General features: G+C 45.5%; 1 pseudogene; it reads right to left on the reverse strand.

Moving 5' to 3' along the window:
* Positions 1-4,301: 4,301 nt before the first annotated feature.
* Positions 4,302-5,447, reverse strand: LOC140386031 (BRISC and BRCA1-A complex member 2 pseudogene; annotated as a pseudogene).
* Between the last annotated feature and the right edge of the window lie 4,285 nt (positions 5,448-9,732).

Below are 9,732 nucleotides of genomic sequence, written 5' to 3' on the forward strand. Positions count from 1 at the left end.
TTAAATGGGTGACACCTTACGTTTAGATTTTGCCCCTGGTCCTTGAATCTCCCTCAAGGAGAAACAAGCTCTCAGTATCTATCCTGTCAAACCACCTGAGAATCCTATGTCTCAGTGAGGTCACCTCGCATTCTTCTAAATTCCAATGAGTACAGGTCCAAACTACTTAACCTCTCCTCATAAGAAAATCCCTCCAAACCCAAGGTCAACTTAGTGAACCTTCTCTGGACTTCCTTCAATGCCAGTCTATTGTTCCTTAGATAAGGAGACCAAAACTGTATACAATATTATAGGCGTGGTCTGATGAGTGCCTTGAATAGTTTTAGCAAGATTTCCCTATGTTTATGCTCCATTTCCTTTGAAATAAAAGCTAACATTCATTTTACCTTCCCTATGACTTGCTGAACGTTTTGTGATTTATGCACGAGGACCTCCCACATCACTCTGTGCTGCAGCTTTCTGCAGTCTTTCTCCATTTAAGTAATATTCAGCTCCTTTATCCTTCCTACCAAAATGCATTACTTCCCATTTTCCTACATTATATTGCACCTGCCAAGTTTCTGCCATCTCACTAAGCCTATCAATACCCTCCTGTAGACTCTTTGTGTCATCCTCACCACTTAATTTCCCAACTATTTTTGTGTAATCCGCAAATTTAGGAATAGTAAATTCACTTCCCTGATCTGAGCCATTAATGTGTATTGTAAATAATTGTGGCTCCAGTATTGATCTCTGTTGCATGTTGCCACCCTGAAAATGTTCCTCTTATCCAAACAGTTAGCCCATCCTCTATCCATTCTAATATACTAACACCAATATCATGTGCTCTTATCTTATTAAGTAGCCTTTTGTGTGGTACTTTATCGAACACTTATTGGAAATCCAAGTATATTACATCTACTGGCTTCCCTTTATCGATCCTGCTCATTACCACCTCAAAGAATTGTAATAAATTTGTCAGGCATGATTTCCCTTTCATTAAGCCATGCTGACTCTGCTTGATTATATTATGTATTCCAAAATCTCCTCCCAATACATTGTTTATAATGGACGCAAACATTTTCCCAATAACAGATGTTAAGAATGCAAGAGAAATTCCATTAGCAATGACTCCATTGCATCCTGCAGATAAACATATGCCAGTGTCCTTCTTGAAGCCAGCTCCATAGGCATTCAGGCAAAACTCCTGTAAAATCAATTTTGACGGATTTGATACTGTGTGTATGACCAAAAGCATCTTCCCTGCCAGGTCCTGTTTCCTCGGCTGTCAAATGGCCGACATTTAGGGGGAGGATAAAGAAAACACATCAAAGACACGCTGAAGCTCTCCCTGAAGGGTGGCAGCATTGGCATCAATGACTGGGAGGAGCTTGCTACCAATGGTTCAGAATGATGCCAATTTGTCCATCAAGCTGCATCATGCTTTGAGTTCCAACATCTTACTGATGAGACAGAGTAACAATCCCATTACTCTTGACTAACCTGACATAACCAATTTTACATTAATATCAAAAGTTAAAGTTACCCCTTTGACCTTCGAAAGAAACTATTGGAGGATAATTTCCATACAAACATTTGGATAACATATTAATTCATTCATCTAGCCATAGTCCCAAAGGAATACCTTTCCATTAGGAAGATAATTTTGGCAACTTGTAGCTTGATGGGCAAGGTTGGGGCAAGGCAAGGGCTCCATGAAATACCACAACCAGTATGGAGATTGACCTCATTGTCTTTCGCACAATTCTGCATCACGTTCTGGCCAGCTAAGCTAACCAATCCCCCTGGGGAAAGCGGGCAGTATAATCAAAGATCCCTCCCACCCGGCTTACTCACTCTTCCAACTTCTTCCATCGGGCAGGAGATACAGAAGTCTGAGAACACGCACGAACAGACTCAAAAACAGCTTCTTCCCCACTGTTACCAGACTCCTAAATGACCCTCTTATGGACTGACTTCATTAACACTACACCCTGTATACTTCATCCGATGCCAGTGCTTATGTAGTTACATTGTATATGTTGTGTTGCCCTATTATGTATTTTCTTTTATTCCCTTTTCTTCTCATGTACTTAATGATCTGTTGAGCTGCTCGCAGAAAAATACTTTTCACTGTACCTCGGTACACGTGACAATAAACAAATCCAATCCAATCCAATCCAAATGTTCTGTAAAAAAATGAACAACTGACATTTTGTGAGGACATATTTGAAGTTCTAAAGAACAAAAAACAAAGAAAAGTACAGCACAGAAACAGGCCCTTCAGCCCTCCAAGCCTGTGCCGATCATGATACCCTAACTAAAGAGAAACCTTCTGTGCTTACTCTGTATCCCTCTATTTCCTCCCTATTCATGTACCCACCCAGATGCTTTTTAAATGTTGCTAATGTGCCTGCTTCCACCACATCCTCTGGAAACATGTTCCAGGCACCCACCACTCACTGTGTGAAAAACTTACCCGGCACATCTACCTTAAACTTACCCCCTCTCACCTTGAACTTGTGCCCCCTTGTATAATAATCTTTATTGTCACAAGTAGGCTTGCATTGCAATGAAGTTACTGTGAAAATTCCCTAGTTGCCACTTCCGATGCCTGTTTAGGTAAACAGAGGGAGAATGCAGGATATCCAAATGAACTAACAGCGTGTCTTTCGGGACTTGTGGGAGGAAACCCGAGCACCCGGAGGAAACCCACACAGACACAGGGAGAACGTGCAGACATCGCACAGACAGTGACCCAGCCGGGAATCGAATCTGGGACCTTGGAGCTGTGAAGACACAGTGCTAACCACTGTGCTACCGTGCTGCCCACATGTGTAATTGACACTTCCAAACTTGGAAAATGCCTCTATCTATCCACTCTGTCTATTCCTCTAATAATTTTGTCGACCTCTATCAGGTCTCCCCTCAGCCTCTGTCTTTCCAGTGAATGTAACCCTTTTGTAACACAAATCCACTTTCAAAAATGATTTTGGGGTTTTCACCATTCTGCTGATTGTAGCGTTGAGTGATTTATAAGCAAGAAAATAATAACAGTGCGAAAAAAAATAAAAGCTGCCAAGTTGACTAACTGAGGACTTTTCACTCTTGCTCCTCCCTATCCTCCATATCAATAGTGGTGATTTCAGGCAGACTTAATAATGAAGGGCTTTTCTAGGTTTGGGTAAATTTGTAGAGCAAAAAGAAACATATGTAACATACAGCACATGTCCCCATATGAAGATTTTCTTGAAGGTTTTTAAGCTTCCTTCCCTCACAACATTTCCCATAGTTGGAGAAGTTATATAGCACTACGGAACTTGTTGTCTTACTACTGCAGTGCGGAACAGGGGGAAACAGAGGGGCCTCAACTAGTCAGGCTGCTTGAAGCAATGTTTTAGCTGTTGATGCACTTTCAAAGCCTCTCACATTCAGAAACCCATGCACAAAAGATTAGTATTATGCAAAAATCATACCATTTATAGAGACAAATGGAAGGCAAATGTAAAATTAAATTGATTTGTCACATAAGTGGATTAATGGCTTATTTTGCCCACCTGTAGGGAATCACCACTTTGGATCCTCAGACCTTTCACAGAACTGTTCAACTTATGGAACTGACAACAACCATGGGACTTATCATGAAGTGAATCCTCAGGAAAGCACAATTACTGGTCTGCTCTCCAATCCCAAATCCTGATTATCCCAAGCCAGCAGCACCGATCATACTGAACTTTCCCAGTTCAGATACTCAACAACTGGAATCATGAAGTATGTGGATTCAGCATAACCTGCGCAAAACTACCTGCTAATAAATAGCATGGATAATGCTTGGTGCAAAGTTTCATGCAGGCGTGCAAACTACTAATAACAGTAACATAGAAAATAGGAGCAGGAGGAGGCCATTCGACCCTTCGACCCGGTTCTGCCATTCATTATGACCATGGCTGATCATCCAACTCAATAGCCTAATCCTGCTTACCCCCATATCCTTTTAACCTCTTCGCCCTAAGTACCATCTTTTGCTTTTGACCATTCAAGCTTCGCAATGGAAGTATTTATTGTAACTTGAAACATTCTTCTCATTCATTTGGAACATTTCATGTCAATTGCAATCTAGATGTGAACTGACTTACGTTCATTGAACAACTTAAGAAAAGACCTTCATTTATATAGGATAGTTTAGGGACACTTCAATGAATTGCCGCCAAGTGTAAATCAATGCCCTGACAATTAGACTTTACACAGGAAGAAAAATGAAAAAATGCAAAAGGCTTCCTAAATTAAACAAATGTATCTGTCTGATTGGCTTCCTTCTGGATCTATAACTTCCCATTTGTGAACGCCACTTCCTGGAACTAAGGAACATAGGTTTTGAAGTAAGCCTTTTGTCTTTTAGCCATCTCATTGCCATCCCAGCGGATTGTGTGGGTAAGATTCCTGTATCTGTTGATAGAGTTGTCCACTGTTGGTAAAATAGTACACTGACTGGAACGTCAAGGTGGGTTGATCCCGTGGAAAATATAGGGGAAAGTTGATATGAACTAAAAAACAAAAGTGCTTCCACATTAGTAATAACGTAAGTTTGGTGAATCCTTCAGCATCATACTCCACAACTCCTATTCCAAAGTGACTCAGAAAGGCTGCAATTGTACTCTTCGCTTGTGGTAATCCTGAATGATATACTGCACATTATTGGTGAGTAATTGGCAACTTGTGGCACATAATCACTGAGACAACCACCACTTGGAAATCGTGGGATATGGAGAGCAGAGGACCCACCAAGCGCATGTTCAATCCTTGGAGACAGGTATAGTTTAGGAAAACTTGAGTAGCTTCAGTATCCTTAAAACTGACAGAAAGAAGAGCAACATTTTCGCCCGGGTCTACTACTGTGTCCTTGAGAAGGTGTGTTGGGATATTGCTGAAATCCACCGGGAGCTTCAAAAGGAAACGTGCGGAAAATTCACCAGTCCAGTTATTCTTTCTTCCTGCATAGATTTCCATGTTGTCTCCAAATTCAAGCCCCTCCTGTAATGCAGTATATTCAAACATAAGACATGAGTTCTCGTGGAGTCGATCGCATTGGTATTTATGGTAGTGCTGCACCAGTTCTTTAATGAGAAGCAGAAGACAGTCTGGATTCTGGGAGTTCAAGTCATTCAGATGATGAAGCATTGTGGGTTCAGGAAAAAAATCCACATCTTCTCCAAAGATGAAATCTGGAGGCAGGTCTGGGTAATGACAGTTTAAATAATGCCCCATTTTAGGGTCTCTCCAGCATAAGGAATATGCAGTTTAAACAGGTCACAACAGGGTCCGGGTGTTAGTGACGTGCACCCTGATTTAAGGTCTGTTATTTTGAAATTGATTGCAGCATCTAAGCCAATTTTACCATTTCGGACAACATTGGAGATAAAGGGATGAAGCGCAGGGGAAATTCTGTTTAAGGCAATTTCTGGTGACATTTCAACTCAATTACCTCCACAGTGGCACTGTCAGAGACCAACGAACAGGACAGTCTGAGTGTTAGGGCAGCATGGCGGCGCAGTGGCAGGAACTACTGTCTCACGGCGCCGAGGTCCCAGGCTTGATCCTGGCTCTGGGTCACTATCCGTGTGAAGTTTGCACATTCTCCCCCGTGCTTCCGTGGGTTTCACCCCCACATCCCAAACATGTGCAGGGTAGGTGGACTGGCCACGCTAAATTGCCCCTGCCTGGGACCTACCTGCGAGTCCCATTAACACAGAGCATCCAGTCCTAAGTACCATATCTAACTGCTTCCTGAAAACATGCAATGTTTGGGCCTCAACTACTCCCGGTGGTAACGAATTTCACAGACTCACCACTCTTTGGGTGAAGAAATTTCTCCTCATCTGTCCTAAATGGTCTACCCTATATCCTCAGACTGTGTCCCCTGGTTTTGGACACACCCACCATCGGGAACATCCATCCTGCATCTACTCTGTCTAGTCCTGTTAGAATTTTATAAGTTTCTATGAGATCCCCTCATTCTTCTGAACTCCAGCAAATATTATCCCAACCAATTCAATCTCTCCTCATAAGTCACTCCTGCCATCCCAGGAATCATTCTGGTAAACCTTTGCTGCACTCGGTCTAGAGCAAGAACATCCTTCCTCAGATAAGGAGACCAAAACTGCACACAATATTCCATGTGTGGCCTCACCGAGGCCTTAATAATTGCAGCAAGACATCCCTGCTCCTATACTCGAATTCTCCCGCTAACATAAGGCTAACATACCATTTGCCTTCTTTACCTACATGTTTACTTTCAGTGATTTTTGTACGAGAACACGCAGATCTCATTGCACTTTCTCCTCTCCTAATTTATGGCCAATCAGATAACAATCTGCCTTCTTGTTTTTGCTACCAAAGTGGATAATCTTGCATTTCTCCAAATTATACTGTGTCTACCATTCATTTGCCCACTGACTCAACTTGACAAATCAAACTGAAGGATCCTCCTCACAGCTCACCCTCCCACACAACTTGGTGTTATCTGCAAATTTGGAGATTTATATTTTGTTCCCTCACCTAAATCATGAATGTATATTGTAATTAGCTGGGGTCCTAGCAACAATCCCTGCAGTACCCCACTAGTCACTGCCTGCAAATTTGAAAAAGACCAGCTAATTCCTACTCTTTAGTTCCTGTCTGTCAACCAGTTTTCTATCCATCTCAATACACTACCTCTAATCCCATGTGCTATAATTTTACCCCGGGCCATATTACGCCCGGGCAGTGGACTATATAAATTTCAGTCCAAACCAGGCATACAAGGATGCCTGAGCAGTAGGACTTGCTGCCTTCACTGGCAAGCCCCAGATCCAGGGGTGTTCGATGGCACACGTGTCCCTCTATGAGCACCAGCTTATCAGGGGGTGCCCTTTATCAAGCAGAAGGGCTTCCACTCTCTGAATGTACAGTTGGTGTGTGACCACCAGCTGCACATAGTACAAGTCTGCACCCGATATCCAGGCGGCGTGCATGACGCATACGTCCTGTTGCACTCGTCGGTTCCTGGCACCTTTGAGACACTTCCTCGGGTGAGGGTTGGCTCTTGGGCAACAAGGGTTACCCGCTGAGGTCTTGGCTAATGACGCATGTCTGGAGGCCCTAGACCAAAGTTGAGAACCGCTATAAACACGCCCATACAGCAACCAGGAGCCTCATTGAGCCGTGCATCAAAGTCCTCCAGATGCACTTCCAATGCCTGAAGTGCATGGGGGGGGGGGGGGGGGGGGTGCTCTCCAATATAGCCCCAGGAGGGTTTCTAACATTATACTGGCCTTCTGTGTCCTGCATAACATTACGCAGCAGAGGGGGGCATGCCAGAGGAGGAGGAATAAAGCCAGGCTTCATCTGACGAGGATGATGAGGACGTTGGCCAGGAAGAAACAGGCATGGTGCCCAGGCTGGTACAGCAAGCCGCCCAGGGCCGCTGCACATATGGAAATGGTGAGCGGTGATGGGTCACTCACTGGGTAAGCTGTCCTACAAGAAAAGCTCACATTTCTGGCCCAGTTCCCTGCCGCCTCTAAGGGTGACTCCAAGTGGAACGTCCAATTGTCCTGGGGTCCCTGCCCCGTGCTATCCTCCAACACCCACACCCCACACCATCAACCTCCCACCTGGCACACTCTATACACCCAGTCCAACCCAGCCCCACCGAGCCCATCCCTCACAACCTCCAGACAGAGGATTGAGGCAGCTCGGAATATTGGTGAAGATGTCTTTAATCGTGGCTGTTTACATTATTGTGCCCTGACCCCTACCTCTAATCTATGTGCTGTACCCGTGCCGAATTAACTGGTGTCTAATTTCCTTATTTTATGTGGACTACCGCTTCTTATAGGTGTGACCCCAGACAGCATATCAAACGAGGAGGCGGCCTGCTGCGTATCTCACCCTCTGACCTGAGATGCTGTTGCCGGCCTGGGCACCATGCCTGTTTCTTGCTGGCCAAGCTCCTCATCGTCTTCATCAGATGAGGCCTGGCTTTATTCCTCCTCCTCTGGCATGCCCCACTCTGCTGCATGATGTCTGGAAGGTCTGGACCTGTGTGAGCCCGACCAACTTTCGGATGCCACATGAGACAAGGTGCCAGTCTGTTCTGCCCACCATCCATCAGTTGCGCCAGTGTCAGGTGGGGAGGGGGGGGGATTCAGCAATGCTAAGGTGTTCCAGCACCATCCCTGTGTGAGGCACCAGCATGGGCCCCAAAATTTCCCCCTCCCTCAGGGTGCGAAATGGTCCCTGGGCTACTCCATGGGGCTGAGATGAGACCAGAGTGAGCTCCAGAGGCTCTGCCATCACCTGGCCCTGCCAGTCCTGGAGGCCCACCCTCATCTCAATGAGGGTCTCGATTCCCTTAACCATGGAGCACAGAGACTGGTCCACATCCCTCAGCAGTTGAGTCATGTCCCTCACTGCCTCGGTCATGTCCCTCTGTGACTGGACCAGGTCAGTTAGTGCCCGGCCAATGCTCTCATGACCCTTAGGCATGACTCTTTGTGAATGGGTCAAGCTCTAGAACACTGCAGCAATGTCCATGTGGGCCCGGTACATGCATGCCTGTGACTGGGCTCCCCTATCCTCAGCCTCAGCTATCGACTGCACATTGTGCCCCAAGCCTTGGACGTCTTGATCCATGGCTGTAAATTTTTGACCCAAGGTGTCCACCATGGACGCCTCCTGTTCAGTGTTGGCCTGCATACCACGCATTGTCGGCAAGATCTCCTGTACCTGAAGGCAGTTGGACTCCTCCAGTTTGGAGGCACTGGAAAGTTGTTGACGCCCCTTACTGTAGACCCTGGCTCTGCATCTGCATCTCCACCAGTGATGGGATCATACTTTCCAGAAGTGTGATACCTATCCAGAACACAGCTGTTTCCTGGAATTGGGCAGCCGTCTGACTGTCTGCTCCCTCGGGAGTCCCTATCTCCACCTGATGTGCTGCAGCATGTGTGAAGATGCACCAGGAGGTGACCTACGAACCTCTTCACTAAAATGTCCCACCAAGATGATAGTCTCTGTGATGTGGAGGGTGCAGGCGAATGCAGTGCCGAGAAGTCAGTGTCTTCCCCGGAGTATGCTGGGGTTGTGGCTGGCGCGAGGAGCAGAGCATCGGGGGAGGGCCTAAGGTGACGTCCTGAGGCCGTCACAACGGCATAAACCATTTTTGAGGGGGCGGAGCCAAAGAATTTTGGAAAATGACCGCCAATGGATCTACTATTTCTGGGGCTACTGCCTTAAGTACTCTGGGATGAAATGTATCAGGCCCTGGAGATTTATCCGCCTTCAATCTCTTTAATTTCCCAAAATTTATTTCTCTACTAAGACTAATGAAATGAAAATCGCTTATTGTCACAAGTAGGCTTCAAATGAAGTTACTGTGAAAAGCCCCTAGTCACCACATCCCGGCACCTGTTCGGGGAGGCTAGTACGGGAATCAACCCGTGCTGCTGGTCTGCCTTGGTCTGCTTTCAAAGCCAGCGATTTAGCCCTGTGCTAAACAGCCCCTTCAGTTTCTCACTAAAACTTCTGTTACTTAGAACTTCCAGTACATTATTCATGTCTTCCTTTGTGAAGACAGAAGCAAAGTACGAATTTAGTTCCTCGACCATTTCTTTGTTCCCATTATGAATTCCCCCGTTTCTGACGGTAAGGGGCCTACATTTGTTTTTATCAATCTTTTTCTCTTTACACATCTTTGGAAACTTTGACAGTCAG

Source organism: Scyliorhinus torazame, chromosome 11 (genome assembly GCF_047496885.1).
Source record: "Scyliorhinus torazame isolate Kashiwa2021f chromosome 11, sScyTor2.1, whole genome shotgun sequence".
Lineage (NCBI taxonomy): Eukaryota > Metazoa > Chordata > Chondrichthyes > Carcharhiniformes > Scyliorhinidae > Scyliorhinus > Scyliorhinus torazame.